Source organism: Anolis carolinensis, chromosome 4 (assembly GCF_035594765.1).
Source record: "Anolis carolinensis isolate JA03-04 chromosome 4, rAnoCar3.1.pri, whole genome shotgun sequence".
NCBI lineage: Eukaryota > Metazoa > Chordata > Lepidosauria > Squamata > Dactyloidae > Anolis > Anolis carolinensis.
The window spans coordinates 103,369,477-103,393,107 of NC_085844.1; positions in this window are offsets into that span (position 1 = coordinate 103,369,477).

Consider the following 23,631-nt stretch of genomic DNA (forward strand, 5'->3'; position numbering starts at 1 on the left):
ACACATTTCCACTTCCGTCTAGGCTGAAGAACCTAAAGCTTCATGTTTTTTAAACTTTCTGTCCAACAACATGCAAACACCCTTGCTTGTTCAGTATGCAGTTTTTCTTGTATATTATCTTTTTCCTAATTCTGTGCAGAATATTGCACAAGTCCTCATCCTGCCTCTCTCTGTGTGTGAAGTTTTACTCTCAGCCTAGTGGACTCATTTGTTTTCTCTTGTAGGGTTAATGCAGTGTGACACCACTTTAATTGTCATGGCTCAATGCCATGGAATCATGATTGTTGTAGCTTTACAAGGTCTTTCACTTTCTCTATCAAAGAGTGCTACTGTTTCTAACCAAACTACAGCTCTCACAGTTCCATAGGATTGAGCCATGGCTGTTAAAGTGAGGTCAAAATGCACTAATTATATGTATAGATGCACACATAAACATTGGATTGGAGGTTGTTTAGTTGACTCAGCAACACAACTTTCTATTACATCACACCAGGTCAACCAATCATCACAGGAGCCCACAGTGGTGCAGTGGGTTAAACTCTTGTGCTGGCAGGACTGATGACTTGAAGGGTGGGTTGCTGACCTGACGGTTGCCAGTTTGGATGAGCTCCCTCTATCAGCTCCAGCTCCATGCGGGGACATGAGAGACACCTCCCACAAGGATGGTAAAACAACAAACATCAGAAGTGACTTGCAGTTTCTTAAGTCACTCCTGACATGAAAAAAAAAAATCACCACCACATGTTTTACAACCACAATGCAATAAAAATAAATAAAAATTAAGGGTCTGTTGAGAGGAACGTCTAGACCTAATTTTCTTGCAGTCTGAACAGTGCAATTATTAAAGAAAAGTCTTTGGGAAAAATATATAAATGCATAATATGACCAGAAATAAAGATCTGCCTTTTGATTCTAGTTGTGCCAGGTCAAGCTGCAGTGGTTCAAATACAGTCATTCTGCAGATGCTCGTACTTCATTTCTAATTTTACTTCAGTTGTAAAGAAAGGGCATGACTTCAAAATAGAAGGCACCAGATTTTACTGGCCAATAAACAAGTGAAAGAGAGGAAATTTAAGATCCTGTGGAGGTTACATCACTTTCTGATCTTTTTTGCAATTTAGTGGGGAGGCTGATTCAAAAAGTACAGCAGTTATGGAGGGGAATTTCCCCTAACAACATGCAGAATTTATAAGAGAAGAGAATTTTCTCTAAAATAGGGAATTATCTCAAGAAACAATCAGCTTGGGATTTTCAGTTTCAAGATTGCTGTATGCCTTGGATGTATGCAGTAAATATACAGGCGGTCCCCAAGTGACAATTTAGGTTCTGTAGGTTTGTTCTTGAGTTGAATTTTTATGTAAGTCAGAAGAGGTACATTTTTAAAGTGCAACTCCAGATACATGTGCACGCACACACACACATGCTTTGGATAGCATAGGGAAGGGTTAACACCTCTGTGGTGTTTGTTTTGCTATCTGTGCCCCTGTTCAGAAGAATTCACCGCACTTTCTGTCCCTGTGATAATTGAATTTCAAAAAAAATTGGCTTCTTTGGAAACAAAGATTGGTGAGAAAGCTACAGTGGAGACACCCTTTTTGCCATGATAACTCTTTCAGGAGTAACTTTCCCTTCCAAGGGGTAGATTTCTCTCACTTCCTGTTGTCTCACCCCCGTTCTTAACTATGTGTTGTTTGTAAGTTAGATGTTTGTAACTCGGGGACTGCCTATACTTAGAATAAAAGTTATTCTGTAGGTACAAATGCACACTATTACTATCTACTGCAGGGGTCCCAAAACTAAGGCCTGGGGGCCACATGTGGCCCATCGAAGCCATTTATCCGGCCCCCATGGCGGTGGCTCCCTCCACCTCCGCACCTTTCCCGCCTCCTCCCACGCCTTCCAAAGCTTTGCTTGTTTATAATGGTGCTAGTGCTTTTGGTGCACAAAGGCAGAAGGGGGTTGGAGTAAATAGCACAAGGGATCTCTTCCAACCCACCTTATTATTATTATTATTATTATTATTATTATTATTATTATTATTATTATTATTATTGACACAAAACACAGTATAACACAGCGAAGGAGATATGTATGCTGGATTTCGTATCACAAAATCACAAATTGAACACTTCCCAAGTGTTTAGGGCTGTGTGATGTATTATTACTATTATTTATTATTATTCACGTTGAGGCTGTGTGGCAATCTGTCAGGGGTGCTTTGCTTGTGCTTTTGGTGCACAAAGGCAGAAGGGGGTTAGACTAAATGGCCCAAGGGGTCTCTTCCAACCCACTTTATTATTATTATTATTATTATTAACACAAAACACAGTATGACACAGCAAATGAGATATGTATGCTGGATTTCGTATCACAAAATCACAAGTCGAACACTTCCCAAGTGTTTAGGGCTGTGTGATCTGTTGTTGTTGTTGTTGTTATTGTTATTATTATTATTATTATTATTATTATTATTATTATTAATATTATCATCAACATTGAGGCTGGATGGCCATCTGTCGGGGGTGCTTTGCTTGTGCTTTTGGTGCACAAAGGCAGAAGGGTGTTAGACTAAATGGCCCAAGGGGTCTCTTCCAACCCACCTTATTATTATTATTATTATTATTGACACAAAACACAGTATGACGGAGCAAGCGAGATATGTATCCTGGATTTCGTATCACAAAATCACAAGTCGAACACTTCCCAAGTGTTTAGGGCTGTGTGATGTATTATTACTATTATTATTATTATTATATTATTAACAACATTGAGGCTGGGTGGCCATCTGTCGGGGTGCTTTGCTTGTGCTTTTAGTGCACAAAGGCAGAAGGGGGTTGGACTAAATGGCTCAAGGGGTCTCTTCCAACCCTTTTAATTATTTTTATGATGATGATTATAATTATTATTATTAACATTGAGGCTGTATTTGTCCCTGTTTTGTTTATTTACTTAAAAATAAGAAATGTGTAGTGTACATAGGAATTTGTTCATAGTTTTTTTTAACTATAGTCTGGCCCTCCAACGGGTTGAGGGACCATGAACTGTCCCCCTGTTTAAAAAGTTTGGGGAACCCTGATCTACTGTATCCCTTGCCATAAAATGGCCAGATCCAGTAGTTCTAAGAGGAAAGGCTGGAGCAACCATTTATTTACTCCTTCACAGATGTTTGTGGGCTAGAATAGGGTAGCAAGCATCCAGTTAGACCAGTGGTTCTCAAGCTGGGGTACCCAGATGTTTTTGGCCTACAACTCCCAAAAATTCCAGCCAATTTAGCAGCTATTGGGATTTCTGGAAGTTGAAGGCCACAAACAGCTGGGGACCTCATGTTGGGAACCAGTGAGTTAGACCGTTCCTTGTCTTTAGTCAGATGTCCTCCTCAAAATATTGTCTTTCCCTCTTCATGGGTGAGATTGGTATTTCCTGCATTTTCATTCATCAAAAATGTGTATGCTTTCTCTGACTCGTAGAGTTGCCATGTGGTCAATTTTAACTGACTAATTTTTGCCACACATCAGTGTGAGTAACATGGCTTTAGCTTGGCTCTGGATTTTGTTATGTGTATGAGTGTGTGTGCATGTGTCACTTGGGTTGTGCTTTGAGCACCAAAATGCCTGGGGTTGGCATGTATTTGAAATATATAACTACAGAAAGATTTATGCAAATTTATCATCGGCCTTTATTTTGGTTTGTTGAAATTAGCATATTCAGTAGTTTTTCCTCAACCCCACTCCAGTTAAGTAGTCACTCTTCTTGGTTAAATAAAATAATAATAGATAGATGGATAGACAAGCAGACCAATACCTAGACAGACATAGTATGGATATGCGTATGTATGACCTATATGTGGTAAAGGAGAGATATGACCCAACCCTTTTATTGAATATCTTTGCGTACTTCTGTTTTACAATGAAGCAAAGCCTGGGAGAAGTAGGTTGACCAAATTCAAGGATAAAAATAAAATTATAAGGAAGCACATTGCCCAATGAAAAAAGGAGTGCTGGTATTGTTGGAAACAAGTTGTCATGGCTACACTTTCCGCATTGCCGCAGGTGTTCACTGCTGCCAAATGTGCAGAGATTCTGATCAATGTGAGAGAATCAAGGGCCTTGGCATGAGTTTTAAGGCCTTTTGTATTCTCTTTACAAAAAGGAGGAACTCTGCCTCTCTGTGCAACAACAATATTGGCAGCAGTGTAGCAAATTAAAGTGTGGGTAGCAAATTTTGAGTGGGAGTTGTGTGCCAGATGGCTGACATGAGGGTGGTTTTACTGTACTTTTATGCTGTTTCTACCTTAGGGTGTTTTTTGTGTGTGTGTGCAAAAGCAAAGATGCTAAGCAACACCTCCTTTATTCCTGCTAATAGCAACAACTAGAAGAGCAGATTTGATGAAACACAATTTTTTCATCTCAACTCATCCAGATGGATGATGGTTTGGATCTTTGATGATGCAACTAGGAATATGGATTAGAACTGGAAAGGCTAAAGTGTAGTTACGTGGAACCAAATGGTTGTAAAATAGCATCGAGAGCATGGAATAGCACCTTTGATATTATTATTAATTTTGATTTCTTCCCTATGCCCCTAAAATAGGGGCAGAATTTGGAAGTGGTTCAGAGATTCTGAAAACTATAGCCCCCCACAAAGTAACATTTCAAAGCTATGGATATGGGTATAGAGTTCTCTAGGTGCCTTTAAATAGATGAATCCTATATGTTGACCACAGTGGTACAGCGGGTTAAACCGCTGAGCTGCTCAACTTGCTGACTGAAAGGTTGGCGATTCAAATTCGGGGAGCGGGATGAGCTCCTGCTGTTAGCCCCAGCTTCTGCCAATCTAGCAATTCGAAAACATGCAAATATGAGCAGATCAATAGATACTGCTCCGGCAGGAAGGAAACGGCATTCTATGCAGTCATGCTGGCCACATGACCTTGGAGGTGTCTATGGACAACCCAGGCTTTTCAGATTAGAAATGGAGATGAGCACCAACCCTCAGAGTCGGACACGACTAGACTTAATGTCAGGGAAAAACCTTTACTTTTACCTATATGTTGGACATGTGGAGAATTGCCATCCATCCTGCCAACCTCCCTCTACTGAGTCCGATGACTACAACCTCATGGGACTACATTCTGATGCAATGCAGAGGCCACAGACTTCTGTGGCATGCAATCTGTTGGTTCTTGCCTGATCTTGCCCTAATCCTTGCTTTAACATACAATGAGAAATGTGTTCAAAAGTGAAAGTCCCCATGATTAATGACAAGAAGACCCAGCTGAGTCACCTGAGGAACCATGGCAATTTGTCAGATGCTGCCTGGAAATCTGAGCTGCGCAGTCCAGATTCAGTTTAGAGTAGGATTGATATCATGTGTCAGGGGAGTTCAGAGCTCCTAGGAGGTTTTTTTCTTTATCAATATTTATAAATCACTCAGATGGTATGATTTTGAGGCAGCATACTTAAAAAGAACATACAACAAAATGCACAAAATTACTGGTGATATTATCATGAAAGGCTGGCTGGACTATGGAAGGCTTCCAACATTTTCCATCAAAATTTAAAATATGTAGCAGCAATGTTACACTTAAGAGGGAAGAATATTGTAATATTGTAAATAATGGGGGAACTATGGCCTATATACTGCACCTAGTCCCAAATCCTTTTCTGTGCCCCCCAAATACTTAAAAATATCACATATCATCATGGTGTAGTTTTTTTCCCTAGTCCATGCCTTAAAACACTTCTGTTGTTGTTCATTGCCTTCAAGTCAACCTTGACTTATAGCAACTCTATGAATGAGATACCTCCAAGTAGCCATGCTCAGACCTGGCAGTCCCAGGGCTGTGGTTTCCATGATTGAGTCTATCCAACTTGAATGAATTTTCCCTCTTTCCCTACAGCCCTCCGGGGAGTGGGATGAGCTTCTGTTGTTAGCCCCAGCTTCTGCCAACATAGCAGTTCGAAAACATAGGTACCGCTCCAGTGGGAAGGTAACGGCGCTCCATGCAGTCATGCCAGCCACATGACCCTGGAGATGTCGACTAACAATGCCAACTCTTCTGCTTAGAAATGAAAATGAGCACCAAACCCCAGAGTCAGACACGACTAGACTTAATGTCAGGGGAAAACCTTTACCTTTATTTAGTGAGTCATGTCTTCACATAATAAGAACAATAGTCCCAGTTTAGTCCTTGTGTCTTCTAGGGAGAGTTGAAGCCTGATTTTTTTCTGGGACCCATTTATTTGTCACTTACAACCCCTTTAATTAAAAATACCCTTCAAAAATACAGGAAAGGAAAAGCATTCAGACTTACAGAAGGATGTGTGTGAGTCAACACAGAGTCCCGCATGTCTCCCTGCAATTGTCCTCTCCTGGACATAGTGGCTACCACAACATTAAATGTCCTGTCCTGCTCCAAATGGTGATATATGGCACCATCTTCCAAAGTTCTCAGAAACAACTACTTCTATGAGGGAGAAAGTAGTTTTTCAGATATTCAAGCCCCAACTTACCCTGAAACCTTATCTTTCCTCATTGAAATGGAACAGCAAGGAGGACCTTGAGACTATTGTAGTAGGGTCTGTTAGGCTGGTATTTTGTGCATCTGATCTGAGAACAGGCAAAAGCTAGAAAAGTTAAGTTTTTAAAAGTAACTTTACCCAGTTGCCCACTAAGGTAAAGGCTTTCCCTGACATTAAGTCTAAGTCTGATTCTGAGGGTTGATGCTCATCTCCATTTATAAACCAAAGAGTTGGTGTTGTCCGTAGACACCTCCTAGATCATGTGACCAGCATGACTGCATGAAGCGCTGTTACCTTCTCACCAGAGCAGTACCTATTGATCTACTCACATTTGCACGTTTCGAACTGCTAGGTTGGCAGAAGCTAGGGCTAATAGCGGGAGCTCACTCTGCTCCCGGATTCGAACCGCTGACCTTTTGGTCAGCAAGTTCAGCAGCTCAGTGGTTTAACCAGTTGTGCTATACAATTTTAAATTGTATTTAAAAAATCCAATTCACGGTTGTTACTTGTCACCATGTAACTCATCACACTCTATGATACATTACTTTTCATTGCTTTTTTAGTATCTTCCTTTGGGGGAGGGGGAAATCTTGGGAGTGATGAGAAAATGGAATGAAACGTGAAACATTTGGCACAAAAATGACTAAAAATTCCCTCAAGTTGTTAACTAGAAAAAAATAATGAGAAAACATGAACCATTCCTTCCCGATCGCAAAGTAACAGCATTTTAATCCATTGCTTTACCTTTGCAATGAAACTTCATTATTCCCTTATTGCAACAGCAGTAGTAACCACAAAAATAGAACTTATTTAAGGTAAACCCCCAAAGTTATATTTTTCACGCTCTTGATTGTGAAGGGTATCTTCCATTTTTCTGTTTACCAAATTATTCTCATGACAGAGGGATCAGATATTTACTTTGCTAAATTATCAACTGCAATGTACACTGGATTCTCTACAGGCCTCTGTGTGCTAAGGGTGGATTTCTGATTACTTGTATTGGCCCTTCATTGTAAATAAATTTTACAAAGATTGCATAAGATTAGTCCCCTGTATCTGAAATATCATTATATCTAACATGATGTTTTTTGTTCAGGTTACATAAGAGAGGAATAATTGTAGTGGGGCTTCTCTTTGAGCAAAGCTTGCAATTTTTATCTTTCCTCAAAGAAGCAAATGGATTGGCTTGCTCACTTTAAGCTCTGTAGTGCAAAGTTTCTTGGTTGTGTCATCTGAAAATGTGGTTCCAGAGTCTTATCAAATCCACGAAGAACAAAACACCTGTCGAGAATAGGTCCACATACAGACCTGTTGGTCCCAGGATTTCTACCTCCATTACCCACACTTGCTGCCTTGTCCTGGAGTTTTGCAGCCCCCAAGATGGCCACTGTGGGATGTCCAACGGAAATTTCGCAGGTTGCTTTTTTTTAAAAAAATGTAAGTTATAGAGGCTGACTGGCCATCTCTGCAGACAAGTTTGGCCATGTACTTGTGCCTGGGAACTATGGGGTGCTGTTACTGGGTTATGCATGTCTGTTTCTGATTGCTGTTATTGTGAAAAGATGTACAACATTGACTACAGGATGATAGTTTTGTCCGGACAAGAGAAACTTTGCCATCCACACATTTAATGGCACACAAACAATGTTTATGGAGTAGGACCACTACTTTTGAAGGCAGTACTACACAGTCAAACAGGAACACACACTTTCAAGCCAGGAACAGAACTTAGTCATTATTTCCACTTTTTAGAGGCTGTCTTGTCATTTGTGAAGACAGTTTTTGTGGTGTACTTATGGCATGGAACTACAGGGGAATGTTCCTGAGTTAAACATGTCTGTTCTTCATTGCTTTTTATCATAAAAACATGGGGAAAGTTGATTACATGGCAAAACCCTTGTTTGTGTGTCACAAATTTCATTAAACATGTAGAGGACAAATTTTCTCTTGCCAGGATAAAGTTTTCACCCTCTAGTCAATTGTTGCCATATTTTTAGGATACAACCAATATGTATAAGCCAGGAACAAAGCAACATAAAACATGTCATATTTTCTGAATGGAGAGACATAGAGATTTGAATATCCACATTTTCTGGCTAGAACCAGGATATTCACGCACCTGAAAATCTTGTGTTTTTTTGCCAGTTGTAGCAATTCATCCCGCATTTTCAGGGGACGTTGTTTGGCCACCCTCCATTTTGAAGCAGAAGCTCCTGGAATAAAGGTACTGTGTGAATAGGCCCTTAGAAACATACACACAATTGTATAACAACCATGGGGACCAGCATGGTATAGTAGTTTGAATGTTGAACTTGAACTAGAGAAACCAGATTCGATTCCCCGCTTGACCATGGAAATCTACTGGGTTACCTTGTGTGAATCATGCATTTTCAGTCCCAGAAAAAAAAAACATGGCCTTATAGGGTTGCCACAAGTTGGAAACACCTTAAAGGCACACAACAATAATAACATCCATATCCAATAGAGGACTGATGTTAGATTACAATATAGCATTAAACACGCACATTGCATAGTAATGTTCTTTGTGCACCAATGTGTATTATGCCATCTTGGATCTTATTCTGAGAAAAAAGGATATACATAAATGCAACAATTAAATAAATACATAAATAAATGGTGCTCTGTGTGCATTGATCCTGAGGTCCATTGGGTGTTTTTGTGCCTCAGAATTTAAAACAATGGCATAACCTATCATATAGGATTCCAACAGTCATTTTAGGTAAAATAAGTTATTGGTACCAAACAAAGAGGGTTTCGTCTCCTGAAAGATTTTAGAAGCAATACTTTCCTTTTGTATTTTTGTTTTAGTGTGACATAGTTGAAACTTGTAGGTGCTGTAAAATTAGGGATGTATGTATGTGAGCCATGAGCAAATTTTGTAAATAATGCAAACAAAAGACTGGGGAAAATTGAAGGAAAAAGGAAGAGAGACCGACCAAGGGCAAGATGGATGGACGGTATCCTTGAAGTGACTGGCTCGTCCTTGAAGGAACTGGGGTGGCAACGGCCAATAGGGAGCTCTGGCGTGGACTGGTCCATGAGGTCACAAAGATTCGGAAATGACTGAACGATTGAGAAGATGACATGTAACAATTGAGCTTTTCTGAAGCAATGGATGCTTGGTTGAAAAGAATTTCTTGTTGAAAGTCTGCATTCCTTTTCAGAGAGAGCAGAAAATAGAATGGCATTGACCAGGGGCAGAAATTTCTGGGTTTTTAAAAAAGAGATTTCTTTTTTTCCTTCCCTGGGGCAGAAGTAAGAACTGACAATAAAAATGACAAGAAATCCAAGATGTGAGCAGAGCTCTGAGTGAATAGCAGTGTTTCCCCAGGCCCAACAAAACAGCAGCAAGCCTAGAATTTCTAACCCTTATCTCACTTTGAATGGAAAATGTACAGTGTTTTAAAAATGTTGTTAAGCATATTAATAACTCCTCCTCCTATGTCAGTGCAAATATAATCCATTGCTCTAATTTTACAGAGGGTGAAAGAGATTCATGACCAATCTGCAATACAATTAATATTATCTGGTTAATACTGTAATGAAAATGGCTGACCGATTAGAGGTGAGATTGGGGCTAGTTTGGATGTACAACTCAACCCTATGACCAGGTTACTGCAAAAGTCGACCTCATTATATCAGACTCATTTCCAACTGAAATTCAATAATCAGAACTTCTCTATGAAGCAGCCTTGTACGTCAATGATTTGTATACATCAACATTGTTTTTTTAAAATGTTGCCAAAAGCTTTAAAAACCTTTTTCTCACATGAACCAAAGACCTGAGTTAGAAAGTGCAGGAATTCTTGCCCTCCCCCTCACTCTTGAGAATGAATGTCTCTTACTTTGAGGGGTAGGTGACAGAAGAGCCTGAAATTATAATAGCATCAAAATAAACCTAGCAGCATATGTGATTTAGCAGTAAACGTCTTTATAGTCCTAGCTCACTCCTCTAAAGCATGCATAAAGATGTGTCTCAATTTCCTTGGGGATCAGGGGCACAGGAAAATGCACAAATATCCTAAGCCCTTCAAACATACATTCTACGGACTCTGCTGCTGCAAAATCTCCTTCAGGATGGTCATCCATCTCAAGGAGAAGGAAGAGAAGGGCCAAGAGACTTAAGGAAATTTTTGCAGCAGCTGCAGTCCTTGCCCTCTTCTCACTGCTGGGATGGTGGGCAAGATATAATAATAACTAAACACAGCTGTCTATTCTAAACAATATCTGAAAAATATGCACCACAATAAAGGTTCAAAACATAGAACACAATATGTATATTAGAGCATTATATACATAATAATGTTAACAATAATACAAATAATAATACAACTGATGATCAAATTCTGTCAGCTGTAGTGGCACACAGTCGCAATTTACAGAGTATAAAGATTTATAGACTGCAATCATTCAGATTTAATTGCTACACAGAGCAGTTTTCAGTATAAAACATATATCAGACATATATCAACAAGACTCCAACTAAAGTTTGTTAGCGGCACAGTATGTGTGCATTCAGTCTCTTCAAAATGGCATGCTGTAACACTCAATACATTTATTTATTTATATTTATTACAACATTTATATCCCGCCCTTCTCACCCGAGAGGGGACTCAGGGCAGCTTACAATAAGCATCTGTGTACGAATCAATTGGCTCAAACCTGGCTTGGAGTCAAAACAAATCAAAGTCTCTGTAGTCTTGGAGTAGTTCTATAGGACTCCTCAGAGTGTAAATGCAGTCAATTAGCCGTAGCTTCAGTTTGTAACAAATGTTGCAGTTCCCAGCCAGGAAGCCCAGTTAAATAGATGTTATTTTAGAGTGGCTGGCTGTGAGCCGAAGTAAGCTGTTTACATAAGCCGTTTACTACTGGTTCCCAGGTTTACTCCAGTTTGAGTTAACCCTTCATCTGGTAAGCGGCAATGTTTTGAATATTTATATTGTTGGCTCAGCTTCAAGTTTTCTTAAAAAGATAAAAGGAAAATGGTCTAATATAGTGCTCTTTATAAGATATTACATATGATTATTATAGACCAGGTGAAAATAGACATATCAACAAATGCTATATTTAGCATAGTGTTTACTCCCAGGCATAATAGTCACAATTGTCTACTCACATGTTCGCAGTGTCTACGTGCTGATTGTGGATTCTATAGTACAAGGAGCCATTAGTGGTCATCTTATAGTTTAAATATATGATTACAGGAAACAGCTGAAGTCAAGTTTATCATTCAAACCATGAGGTGTGGTTGTTCTCAATTTGTGAATCCAAAAAGTTTCCCTTCTGAGGAGACCAGTTCTGATGTCAGCATTGTCAGTAGTATGTAACTTCTCTAAAGCAAAAAATCTAAAACTGTTAAAGGGGTGAGATTTATCATGAAAATGCGTATATAAAGTGGAATCTAAACTTTCTCTTTTGATTTTGGACTGATGTTCCTGTATCCTAACTCTCAAGGGTCTAGTAGTCATCCCAATATAAAGTAAATCACAAGGGCATCGAATTACGTATATTACATTTTCAGTTGAACATATAATCACGTCTTTCAATTTAATCTAAATATTTAATGATGGATGAACAAATAGTTTAATGTTGGACGTGAGACAACAGACATCACAGTGACTGCAGCTGAAACTTCCTGTCGTGATACTTCTGGATTCTCATTTGCACCCTCATTTGCACTCCCTCCTGGCCCAACCCTTGCGACCGGGCCCAGAAGGTGACCCCAGGTCAAAAAAGTTTCCCCATGCCTGCTCTAGTCTGTGTGCGATTCAAAGAAGAGCCTGGAAAAAAAATTTCATTGAACTACAAGTCTTACATATTCTTAAAAGCAGTTTGTGTGAAGGTATTACAAATAAGGTGTCAAGAGTCAGACGCCAGTTAACAAACAAAACAGAGTTTATTCCGAAGATAAGCCAAAAATAACATAAACACAGAAAGTATCCTTGAAACACTTCACTTATCAGTGTTTCAAGAGTAGTTTGGACAAAAACAACTCAAAAACAAGCCACGCTATTTTCCCATGCTGGCATTTAATAAAAACTAAAAGACGCTTCAATTCAGCTTTGGAAAACAAATAAAGTTGACTGCAAGAAAATATGCAAAATAAACAAAGGCTTGAAACCTTCCAGAAGCTGCAGAGTATAACTGAAAGTGCAAAAGCCTCTTTTGGCTTCAAACCGTTTCTGAAAACAGACAGCCGGCTCTGTGGATTTAAAGGGACATTTCCCAAAAGAAAAACAGCAAACTGGCTTGAAAACAAACAAACTAGAAGAGCAGTAAACTGCTTCCACGGTGCAGATAAAGCCGAAAGCTTTAAAGGGATGATGAATAGCCGTCGTCAGGAGAATCCAAGGTCAGGTCAGGAAGCAGCAGCAAATTCCGAAAGGCAAACCAGTAGTCAGAAGCCGGGAGTAGTCGTAAGTCAGAGGGCGTAGACAGAAGCCAGGTCAAATTCAATCCAAAGTCCGAAGAGGGTGCAGTCATCCAAACCAGGTCCACGATAAGACACAGCGAGAGCCAAGCCAGATGGTATCAGCAGCTAGAAATAGTAATCAGAATGCAGTCCAGGGAAACCCACACAGTTCCATCCCTCTGCTGCAGAGCAGTCCCAGATAACTTACATCCGAATCACAGTCCAAGTCCAGTCTTCACGGAAACACAGAGATCCCAATGGCGCCTCAGCAACACCTTGCCACACGCAAAGTGCAATGGCCAAACATTCCCATTTTATTCCCCTTCCTCCTGGGTGACCGAACACTCACACCCAAACACCAGGTGTCCCAAATCTACTCAGAGTCCAAACTCCACACAGCTAGAGCTCGTGGATCTGGAGTACCTAGCAATTCGTCGGAGTCCCAATCATCCTGCCCACACTTAGCCCCATGAACACTTAAAGAACCATCCTCCCTTCTCCAAGCATCCCAAGTGGGATCAGATCCTGCAGAAACCTCAGGTTCAGTAGTATCCATAGGCCCCAAATCCCCAGACATCTCCGGTGGCTGTGCCCATTCAGTGCCCACTTCCCCAGCCACCACCTGTTCCTCAGCATCCATTTCCCCAAACTCCCCATCTGAATCTTCCTCAGAAGATCCCCCATATAGCTCTCTAAGTCGCTTCCTGCGCAACTCCTCCAGTGAACCCTCATCACGAGGGTTTTTTCTTCCTCTTCGAATCCCATCACCATCAACCAGGACCGGCCCAAGGGAATCTTCAGGGGTACGCAAAAAATTTTTGGCGCCCCCCCACCACACCGCGGGAGGTGTGGTCAGATCTGGCCCCATCTCCCACACCACACGCGGGTGCCCTGACCCCGCCCCCACGGCGTGGGGCAGCGCGGGAGGCGTGGCCAGACCTGGCCCCGCCTCCTACGCTGCGTGTGGGTGCCCTGACCCCACCCCCCACAGCGTGGGCAGCTTGGCCAAGGCGCGCGCGGCAGGAGGCAAGGCCAGAGCTAGCCACGCCTCCCACCCCGCACACCCTGTCCCAGGCAGGCTGCAGCGGGAATCCGGTCCTTCCAGGCCATGGTGAAGGTCCAGCCGCGGCCTGGAAGGACTGGACTCCCGCCACAGTCTGGTTGGGACAGGGTGCCCGCTGCGGGAAGCGGGGCTGGCCACGCCTCCCGCGGCGGGCACCCTGTCCCAGCCAAGCTGCAGCGTGCGTGCGCTGCGGGAGGCGTGGCCAGACCCGCCTCTCGCGGCAGCCACCCTGTCCCTACGGCAGGCGCTGCAGGAGGCGGGGCCAGACTTGACCATGCCTCCCGCGTCGCGCGGCCATGCCTCCCACAGCGCGGGAGGCAGGGCCAGGGCGCCGGAGGCGGGGTCAAGTGTGGCCACGCCTCCCAGGGGCTCGATAGTGCCCCTGGGAACATGGCTCCCAATGCGGGGGCGTGGCTAGCGTCCCGTGTTGGGCCGGGCCTGCCATCAACCATAATCCCCGAAGGCGCAGTCACAACATAAGGCTGTGAAAATTTTACATTTTTGCATGACTTTAGCAAAAAGGTGGAAGAAGCCCCCAATTTAATTGTTATATAACTAAGCTTTAGCAGACAAAATATAATCTTAAATGTATGTTCTCTTAACCTGGCTGAGGTGGATTTAAATAATGAAGTGTTCCACACAGATGGCCACTATTTATCATGGGCTTCATTTCTAAGATCATCTGTTTAGTGGTCAATGTGTTACCAAATTGCACATAATTAGAGCAGAGTAAATTTTAGATATTACTGCCAGTTTTACTTTGGCATGGGATGCAAACTGTATTGCTCAAAGCTCCCCTCTGAAAAACCATGGCATGTTGCCCAAACTTGCTAGCTTTTAGGGATCCTTCAGTGTTTAAGCTGCAACAGGGATTAATCCTCACAAATAACTTGAATTAAACACAGACACCCTACACACTTCATTTTAAAAGCACAGTCATTTTCAAGTGGCATCAGATCAGTTGCTGGGGAAGTGGTGGGAGTTGTAACTGCACTCAGAATATCCAAAATGACACAAGCTGACAGAATTCACTTCACTTCGCTATAGAACACTATGAAATTAGTCTTGGGGATTTATTTTGGCACATTTGCAATGTGTGCCTCGTGCAATGTGTTTTCAAGTCCCTCCCAAAATTGGTTAGGAGGTATTCATTACACACCGATGTGCCCTCAGTTACATTTTGCAGCATGGGCATTTATTGTTAAAATTGCAGCTGAAATGCAATAAAAGGGCTTTGGTGGGAAAGGCCAACTTTACCCACAGGAAGAATGAGAGTAAATGCTGCAGGCAGTAGATATTGGGGGTGGCAGCTGTTAGCGCTTCCTCCTCGGTCTCACTCAAACATTCATCTCTTCTTGTCTGATCTCCATAGTCAGAGGATAGACTTGCCTTGTTACCTATGACATTATTGACCCCAATTGGAAGCTGCTGTGATTTTACTGATTGTTATTTTAATGTAAATTTTATTTTTGTGTAATAATGTGTTTTTATATTGTTGTGTATTGTGTGTCTGTATCTTTATTGTAAACTGCCCTCAGTCCCTTCTGGAAGATATGGCGGTATATAAATAAATTATTATTATTATTATTGTATGACACAGCAAACAAGATAGATATGCTGGATTTCATATCATAAAGTCACAAGTCGAACACTTCCCAAGTGTCTAGGACTGTGTGATGTATTTTCAGATAATGCGCACAGATCCCAGTAGGGTGGCCTTTTGCAGTTAGCGGATCGTGATTTTGTCAATGTCTATTGTGTCCAAATGCTGGCTGAGATCTTTTGGCACGGCACCCAGTGTGCCCAGCACCACCGGGACCACTGCACTGGTTTCTGCCAGAGTCTTTGAAGTTCAATCTTGAGGTCCTGATAGAGGCTGAGTTTTTCCTGTTGTTTTTCATCAATGTGACTGTCACCTGGGATGGCAACATCAATGATCCAAACCTTTTTCTTTTCCACAACTGTGATGTCTGGTGTGTTGTATTCCAGAACTTTGTCAGTCTGGATTCGGAAGTCCCACAGTATCTTTGTGTGCTCATTTCCCAATACTTTTGCAGGTTTGTGATCCCACCAGTTCTTTACTGCTGGGAGGTGGTACTTGAGGCATAAGTTCCAATTAATCATTTGGGCCACATAGTTGTGCCTCTGTTTGTAGTCTGTGTGATTTTCTTAAAGCAGCTGATTATTATTATTATTATTATTATTATTATTATTATTATTATTATTATTATTATTGTTGCCTGAATTACACAGTCTGTCCTGTATCTGCTGAATTGCCATGCCATCAAGCATGGTAGAGAATACTAGTTCATCACCAATACTAAAGTAAGATTTGGGTAACAGTCTAATCAGCTTCTCTACAAGGAATTAAGGAAAGAGCATAAGCTTGTTCTTCTTTCTCAAGAAACAGCATGACATCATTTGGCCAGCATTGTTACTTCATGAAGAAAGCAGAGCAATAGAGAAATGGCCTTGTATACACCAGGCAGATTACCTGGGGTATTTTTGCCCTCGGGCTATCCTAAATCCAGCATGTACCTGCTGAATCTGGAGTAGTGTCCAAACGGTCCAACCCATCCCATAGCTGTCCTGTCCCCCATGTCCTTACATTGCTGATGTCGCTTTTTCCTGGTCATGAAGTTCTCTACTATTGCCTGGCAATTGCTTGTCACATCTGATGATGTCAGAATTGGGCTCTTGTATGACCTGTAAGGAGAATTGCTTAAACACCTCAACCTGGCATTGTAGGTGTGATCGGAATTGGACAGGCAATAAATTACACAGCAATGGACCTCTCCCTTCCTCTGCACTGATTTATGCGGGGGAATGGTGATGATAGCTGTGCCCATTGGGCTGAAATGGACTCAATCTAGCTGTCCAGCTGGCCATGATGCTCTAAAGTACCCTTTCAAAATCCCCAAACTTTGTTCTGCTTCATTCATTCATTGGCAGACTCTTATCCAAATTTTAACAAGAGCTGATGCTGCTTAGCTTCCAACATCAGAAGGGATCTGGTGCCTTCAGGGTATTTAGTCAGATATGTGATACAATATGCTCTTTTCCTGGAAAACAAACCCAACCTTCTTTCCTCATCATTCAAGCTGCTTTGGAAAACTAGGAGTATATACTGTCAGCCAGTGCTGCCTTAAGACAAATGATACATTGCTGCTAATAACCTGTTGGGCCAGAGCAAATCCATTTTCTGATAGTGGTGGAATTTTTAGTGTCATAATTCAGCTCGGTGTTATTGATTCATTTGTCCTGGCTTCCACTATGTTTATGTGCATGATAAAATAAGTGGTTTTAGGGATTAAGTGTGAAAACAAAGGCTGCCAATTCATCTAATGACTCGGTGCAAAGCTTAGTAAATGGTTACCATGTTGATGCCCTGCTTATTTAGTCACAAAGGCATTTACGCTGTGTTTATCTGTGCACCCAGAAAGAGCCCTTTGGCAATCGCCTCCCCTAGATGATGACGTTTATCATTCTCATTGTCCTTTTCTAGAATGGCAGCTCAGCAATGTAAAACCTGAGGGACAATAAACCAGATTTTTCTCTTTTTTGTTTAAAAAAATAATAATCCAACTCTGTCAGGCTCTCATGGGGAAGTCAGGTGACTCATAAAGGCAGCCCAATCCAGTCATGAGGTGCATTTTTCAATGGCTCAGCTTCCCAGAATTTGCGACAGCTCCCGAGAAAGGGTTACAGTCATTCAGTTATTCATCACAATTACAAATACCACTAGCCTCAGCCTTTGGAGCAGAAAGTGTTACAATTATCTGGACATTCAAATCAAATCCTGCAGCCAGTCCATGCTTGCTTAGATTCAATGAATAATGGTTTTGCTCTCTCCATAGGGAACACTCTCAAGTCCCCATAAATTGCTAACAAGTTCTTCCTGTTGACAACTATCATTTCTTGGTCAGAATTAAGCAGCGCTAGGGCTTTATTCACAAGTTACCCTCTTAATTAACACATTAATTAATTGCTTAGGTTTATCTCTCTCTTGCACTGCACACAAACTCAATCTGATTTACAATTAAAAGATTAAGGATAAAAAATATGAAACTACAGAACAGTAAAATCTTGTGGGAAAGCCCAATGAAAAATCAGAGACAACTTGCTGTTGTTCTTGCTGTTGTGTGCCTTCAAATTATTTTCAGCTTATGACAACCCAATATCCAAGATCATTCTATCATGGGGTTTCTGAGACAAAGCACAATTACAAAGTGCTGGTTTTGACCTTTCATTCCCTACATGTTTGGGGTTCAGATTACCTACAGGATCACCTTCTTCCATACAATCCACCCTGGATTCTTAGGTCCTCTCCAACTAGTCAAAACCCGATTGGCAACTCTCACCCAGAAGTCCTTTTTATCTGCTGCCCAAAGATTGTGAAATGACCTACCCAGTCAATTTTAACTTGTGATTTTTAACCTGCATTTTACCTGTGTGTATGTTGTGGAGAGCAAGGGTAAGAAGATGCTAATTGAAGGGCCAGTCTTGGAGCTGGAGTCCAGCAGTGGCTAACAGATCCCTCAGCTGAACTTAGAGGAAGAGCCTATAAAAGCAGATACCACTTCTCGTCCTGAAAGTATTAGCAAGCTCCTCTGAGCAGGCAGAAGAAGGGTTAAATGTCCCAGATTTTTTTAAATTTTTTTTTATAATTTTCAAATACAGTGCACACTTTAAAAACGGGGATAGGTGTGAGAAACACAAGGATCACAGGGCAAGGGAAAGAGATTTTATGGACCTGCGAAGCGAGGTCTTCTAGAAATGAGCTAGCAATAGGTAACACCTAAGAACTTAGCATTTAAAGAACTCATGTGTGGCACCTTGTTGCTGGCAGCAATGTCAGTGTTTGGAGCTGTGACCTTATCTTAGATTTATGATCCTTGGACTCTGGCTTTCAGATTTTGGACAGACCTTGAATTCTAGACTCTCTGGTTTTTGACCTTGGAATGGACTATCGGCATCCCTAGTTTGCTACCCTACTATTATTGCCTCTAAGCTGGCTTGAACGCCGACTGTTTGTTAACTCCCCACTTGTAAATGGAGTTCAGGCTCATGACAGTGTATTTGTTATATGTATTTTAATTGTACTTTGTTTTACCTCACTGTTTTAACCATGTTGTGCCTGCTTTGAGTATCAAGGAGAGGTGGGAAATAAATTATTATTATTATTATTATTATTATTATTATTATTATTATTGACACAACAACATAGTATGACACAGCAAACAAGATCTATGTGCTGGATTTCGTATCACAAAATCACAAGTTGAACACTTCCCAAGTGTCTAGGACTGTGTGATGTATTTTCAGATGATGCACGCAGATCCCAGTAAGGTGGCCTTTTGCAGTTGACAGATTATTATTATTATTATTTTATTATGACACAGCAAACAAGTTAGACATGCTGGATTTCATATCACAAAATTACAAGCTGAACACTTCCCAAGTGTCTAGGACTGTGTGATATATTTTCGGATGATGTGTGCAGATCCCAGCAGGGAGGCCTTTTGCAGTTGGCAGATCGTAATTTTGTCAATGTCTATTGTTTCCAAATGCAGTCTGAGATCCTATGGCCCGGCACCCAGTGTGCCCATCACCACCGGGACCACCTGCACTGGTTTCTGCCAGAGTCTTTGAAGTTCAATCTTGAGGTCCTGATAGCGGCTGAGTTTTTCCTGTTGCTTTTCGTCAATGCGACTGTCACCTGGGATGGCGACATCAATGATCCAACCCTTTTTCTTTTTCACAACTGTGATGTTGGTGTGTTATGTTCCAGAACTTTGTCAGTCTGGATTCGAAAGTCCCACAGTATATTTGTGTGTTCATTTTCCACGACCTTTGCAGGATTATTATTATTATTATTATTATTATTATTATTATTATTATTATTATTATTATTATCATTAAGCACATGTGACTTTCCCATAGGCAATTAAAGGGGGTCTTGAAACTTACTCAAAGTCATTCCATATGTGAGAGAACAGGATAACTTATAAAGGACAGAATAATGTAGAAAGTTTACATAAGGCATAAGCACCATAACTACATAATGAATCCTGGCCTGATTGCCCCCAGTTCCCTGTTACTGGGAAACAGCCACTGTGAACAAAGGGTATCCATTACCCTGTTGTTTAGGATGCAGCTGGTTGGCATTTCCACCCACTCCTGTGAACAATCTCCAGTGCAACAGGCAAAGGCAGGAACCCTGTTGCAATTGCCCTTTATGCCAGGGAGGAGGAAGTCCTTAATGATCCATGGCATGGAGAAAAGCCATATAGCTTTTCCCAGTGACATCACAGAGTGAAACTTCACCTAGCAAGAGCCTTTGTGGTACGTACATACATGCATACTTTGACTTTTATTATACAGACACAACCAGGATGTCACTGCTAGTAGTGTACCTAGGTTTGAACCTTGGGGCCACAGACATACAGTACGCCCCATAGTCCAGGTGGACCCACAGAACAGCAAATGATATGGCAAGCGGAAGCAATGGCAATCAGCAAGTCTGAGACCAACTGCAGATGACACTATTTACTAAGGGCCCTTTTACACAGGCCCTAAAATGTAGAAGAAAATGGGATAAAATTGGGGTGGGGGCAGCTAAATGATGTTTAAGGAAATGCGCGCTGATTTGGATTAACAGCTAGAAAACATAAAAAGCATAACAAGTTGAGCTTAAAACCCTATTTCAGAAGAAAAATGGGCATATTTGCATGACTGTATATCCCTGCAGCCAAGAAAACACATGACTTCGTTCCTATATGCTGGTGTGGACTGCTCCAGAGCTTGTCTGCATTTTAAAATCTGAAACAGCTGATGAGGGCTATATACAAATGGAACCACACATGTAGTTAAATGGAAGCACAATTGGAAAGCTATTATAATGAAAACTCTCTGCAACCATTCCTTTGTTCTGATGTTTATGAAATTAAGCAGGGCTTGAATTTACAGTAGGGGGAGGAGAGATAATAAGAAATCTGCTTGTGTGTACATTTAGATATTAGCATCAGTGCATATGAGCTCCAGAACATCTCGGAGCATTTATTAAAAAAAGAAAAGAAAAGAAATTTCCAGCGGATGCCCCTCATTCATTTTGTGGATTTCTAAAATCCGCTACAAATGAACCTGTCAGGATGTCGGGGGAGCATTAATTGGGACTGACAGCTCCGTGTCTGGACTTGCTATCAGATACCATGATTTTTTGCCCCACTTATTTGTCGCACATTTTGATACTGTCTGGAAGCACCCTAACATATTCTTCATTTTTCCTTACCTTAAAAGAAACAAAAAATGTATGGCTCATGTATCTGTGGGAATATATTCCTGAATGTACTGTGGAAATAGGGTAATAGTGAACTGTACTGAAATGAACACCTTCCGCCAGGTGGACATAAAAAAATATCTGTTTTTGGAATTTGCTATGTCCCCCCAGGCAACTTTATGGCAAATTAGGACAGACACATACCATAGAATTGCCTGGAGGACCTAGAAAATTTCTAGATGGATGGGGTAGGTTAAACTATTAGCACCGGTCCCACAGTTCTGAAGGTATAGTCAGGAGTTGGCTGGCTAGGCATATCCATAGTTACAAGTGTTTATTATTTTATTATTACCCTAAACAAAGGTTTTTTCAAATAACAAAAATAATACTTATTTTAGAGTTGATTCACTCAGCATCAGGGTAACAGCAGGAGTTTTATTAAATTCTTGAATTCATGATGGCACCATAGTTTAGGTGAATGTGGAATACAGAGTAGAGAATCATAAGTTTTGGAAGAGACCACAAGTGCCACTTAGTCCAATCCCATCAAACATCAAAGCATTTTCCACCAATGGACATCTACCTTCTTTATTTAGCTGTAGAAAAAAAAAACTCAGGATGTACTCTGTATTTAAGTAAGTTTATGAAGAAAACATTCATATCCACAGAATTGTAATAATAATTTATTTGTTTGACCAGTCATATGACCATTTCAAAGTGCAACATAAATAAAAACAAGGCAAATAGGATGGGATGACAGGCAGCTGACCTTCTGTTTGCCATCAAAATCTTATTTTCCTGATTCTTCTTTTAGGAAATGTGCTCTTTTTTTATAGCTTTCAGGATAAAAAGGCTTACTCTGATTATGGTGGATCTTTTTTGTCCTTGCAAGAGGACTGTCAGAAGATGATTTTTGTTGGGGGACCTAAAATTAGATAGTAATGGGTGTAAATATCTGTGTCGAAGTTCAGCATATGCTGGGCAGTCAATCAAAAAATGTTCAATATCTTCAACTATTTGTTCTCCCCAGACACAAAATCTCTCATTTCTTGGGATGTTACAGTAACGATCAGTTTGCATCATAATACTGAGTTGTTCAAACCTGGAAGAGACCACAAGTGCCACTTAGTCCAATCCCATGCCATGCAGGAACACAACATCAAAGCATTCTCCACCAATGGCCATCTACCTTCTTTATTTAGCTGTAGAAAAAAAATCAGGATGTACTCTGTATTTAAGTAAGTTTATGAAGAAAACATTCATATCCACAGAATCAATCTTCTTTGTTACATACAGCTTGTTGCTTTTTGTTTTAGCAGGATTTAGGGAGAGTAAGATAATGAACCCCAAGGCACTGCCTCTGTGTCATTACCTCATCTGCTTCCTCCAGGATTGCAATGTTTCTAATCCAATCTTTCATTTCTCGACCACAGTAATTTCCAGTATGTTATGTTCTAACTATTTGCCAGTTTGAATCTTGAAGTCTCATAGGAATTTTATGCCACCATTCTGGATAACTTTTCAGGCTAATGTTCCAACCAGTTCTTTACAGATGGTAAATCATTTTTTCTGCATCAATTTATTGTGCTTTGACTGATCTGACAAAGTAAGGGAAAGCGTTCTCACTTTAGGCACTTTTCACCTTGATTGGGAAACCATTGCTATTCTGCCTCAGGGATCAACTGATTTTGGCCTGCCTCTGCTTGTTAGCTTCCTCCTCCAGGCTCTGCCTTTCTACTCTATCCAAGGGGCCAAACTTGGCAACTCTACTGTGGAAGCATAATCCTGACCATTTAGCACAACTTATATTGTTCTCTTCTGTGAGGGAAGTTGCAGAGATTGCTACACCAGATCGTACAAAAATGGCACTGCCATATTGTCTGTGAGATTGTTCCACTGCCAGTTGCATTCCAAGAATTTTTGGTCTTCTCATTGTGATATACACTTCTCATTGTGTATACATAGGATGTCACACAAAATGTCCTCAGACATTTTGGCTAATAGTTCTTCCTTAGCAAGTGACAAACCTTCTATATTAATAGACATAATAGTTAGCAATGGTCTTGATAAAGACCTTTGGTATTCATCCATTCATCCAATGCTATTGGGGTGGAAAGATTGGCCGCTTACAAGAAACGTTGCCCAGGGGACGCCCGACTGAATTTACTCAATCTTCGAGGAGGCTCTTTCCGTGTTTATTTTTTTTTCTTCATCATTTTTAAATGTATTTGTTATGCAATGCTTTTGACACAAAATAAATAAATAAGCACAGCTTATGTATCTTTCTTGCCTGCAGGCGGTTCTTACTTGCCACAGGAGAGTAGGGGGATAATTC